This window comes from Arachis ipaensis, chromosome B03, assembly GCF_000816755.2.
Source record: "Arachis ipaensis cultivar K30076 chromosome B03, Araip1.1, whole genome shotgun sequence".
Classification (NCBI taxonomy): domain Eukaryota; kingdom Viridiplantae; phylum Streptophyta; class Magnoliopsida; order Fabales; family Fabaceae; genus Arachis; species Arachis ipaensis.
In genome coordinates, this window is record NC_029787.2 from 86,264,618 (window position 1) to 86,267,284 (window position 2,667).

Sequence of the window (2,667 nt, forward strand, 5' to 3'; positions counted from 1 at the left end):
CTTTACTGCACCTAATTCCAATTTACATGGAAGAAGCATCTCCATCCCCACCATTGGAGCAAACAATTTTGAGCTGAAACCTCAATTAGTTTCTCTAATGCAACAAAACTGCAAGTTTCATGGACTTCCATCTGAAGATCTTTTTCAGTTCTTAACTGAATTCTTGCAGATCTGTGATACTGTTAAGACTAATGGAGTAGATCCTGAAGTCTACAGGCTCATGCTTTTCCCTTTTGCTGTGAGAGACAGAGCTAGAATATGGTTGAATTCTCAACCTAAAGATAGCCTGAACTCTTGGGATAAGCTGGTCAAGGCTTTCTTAGCCAAGTTCTTTCCTCCCCAAAAGCTGAGTAAGCTTAGAGTGGATGTTCAAACCTTTAGACAGAAGGAAGGCGAATCCCTCTATGAAGCTTGGGAGAGATACAAGCAACTGACCAAAAAGTGTCCTTCTGACATGCTTTCAAAATAGACCATCCTGGATATATTCTATGATGGTCTGTCTGAATTAGCTAAGATGTCATTAGATACTTCTGCAGGTGGATCCATTCACCTAAAGAAAACGCCTGCAGAAGCTCAAGAACTCATTGACATGGTTGCTAACAACCAGTTTATGTACACTTCTGAGAGGAATCCTGTGAGTAATGGGACGCCTATGAAGAAGGGAGTTCTTGAAATTGATACTCTGAATGCCATATTGGCTCAGAATAAAATATTGACTCAGCAAGTCAATGTGATTTCTCAAAGTCTGAATGGAATGCAAGCTGCATCCAACAGTACTCAAGAGGCATCTTTTGAAGAAGAAGCTTATGATCCTGAGAACCCTGCAATAACAGAGGTGAATTACATGGGTGAACCATATGGAAACACCTATAATCCCTCATGGAGAAATCACCCAAATCTCTCATGGAAGGATCAACAAAAGCCTCAACAAGGCTTTAATAATGGTGGAAGAAACAGGTTTAGCAATAGCAAACCTTTTCCATCACCCACTCAGCAACAGACAGAGAACTCTGAACAAAATACCTCTAATTTAGCAAACTTAGTCTCTGATCTATCTAAGGCCACTGTAAGTTTCATGAATGAAACAAGGTCCTCCATTAGAAATTTGGAGGCACAAGTGGGCCAACTGAGTAAAAGGATCACTGAAATCCCTCCTAGTGCTCTCACAAGCAATACAGAAGAAAATCCAAAAGGAGAGTGCAAGGCCATTGATATAACCATCATGGCCGAATCCAAAGAGGAAGGGGAGGATGTGAATCCCAAGGAGGAAGACCTCCTGGGACGTCCAGTGATCAACAAGGAGTTTTCCTTTGAGGAACCAAAGGACTCTGAGGCTCATTTAGAGACCATAGAGATTCCATTAAACCTCCTTACGCCCTTCATGAGCTCTGATGAGTATTCTTCTTCTGAAGAGAATGAAGATGTTACTGAAGAGCAAGTTGCCAAGTTCCTGGGTGCAATCATGAAGCTGAATGCCAATATATTTGGTAAAGAGACTTGGGGAGATGAAGCTCCCCTGTTCACCAATGAACTAAAAGCATTGGATCAACTGAGATTGCCTCAGAAGAAACAAGATCCTGGAAAGTTCCTAATACCTTGTACCATAGGCACCATGACCTTTGAGAAGGCTCTATGTGACCTGGGGTCAGGAATAAACCTCATGCCACTCTCTGTAATGGAGAAACTGGGAATCTTTGAGGTACAAGCTGCTAAAATCTCATTAGAGATGGCAGACAATTCCAGAAAATAGGCTTATGGACAAGTAGAGGACATATTAGTAAAGGTTGAAGGCCTTTACATCCCTGCTGATTTCATAATCCTAGATACTGGGAAGGATGAGGATGAATCCATCATCCTTGGAAGACCCTTCCTAGCCACAGCAAGAGCTGTGATTGATGTTAACAGAGGTGAAAGAGTCCTTCAATTGAATAAGGACTCCCTTGAGTTTAAAACTCAAGGACATCCTTCTGTAAACATGAAAAAGAGGCACAGTAAGCTTCTCTCAAAACAGAGTCAACCAGAGCCCCCACAGTCAAACTCTAAGTTTGGTGTTGGGAGGCCACAACCAAACTCTAAGTTTGGTGTTGAACTCCCATATCCAAACTCTAAGTTTGGTGTTGGGGAGTCTCAACAATGCTCTGAACATCTGTGAGGCTCCATGAGAGCCCACTGTTAAGCTATTGACATTAAAGACGCGCTTGTTGGGAGGCAACCCAATAATTTTTATTTATCTAATTTTATTTTTATTTGTATTGTTTTTCATGTTTTATTAGGTTCATGATCATGTGGAGTCACAAAATAACTAGAAAAATCAAAAACAGAATCAAAAACAGCAGAAGAAAAATCACACCCTAGAGGAAGAGCTTACTGGCGTTTAAACGCCAGTAAGGAGCATCTGTCTGGCGTTCAACGCCAGAAACAAGCAGCATCCTGGCGTTCAGACACCAGAAATGCACACTGAGGAAGAGCTGGCGTTGAACGCCAGAAACAAGCATCTGGCTGGCGTTCAACGCCAGAAATATGCTGCATCTGGGCGTTGAACGCCCAGAACAAGCATCAGTTCGGCGTTTAAACGCCAGAATTGCATGCAAATGCATTTTACATGCCTAATTGGTGCAGGGATGTAAATCCTTGACACCTCAAGATCTGTGGACCTCACAGGATCAT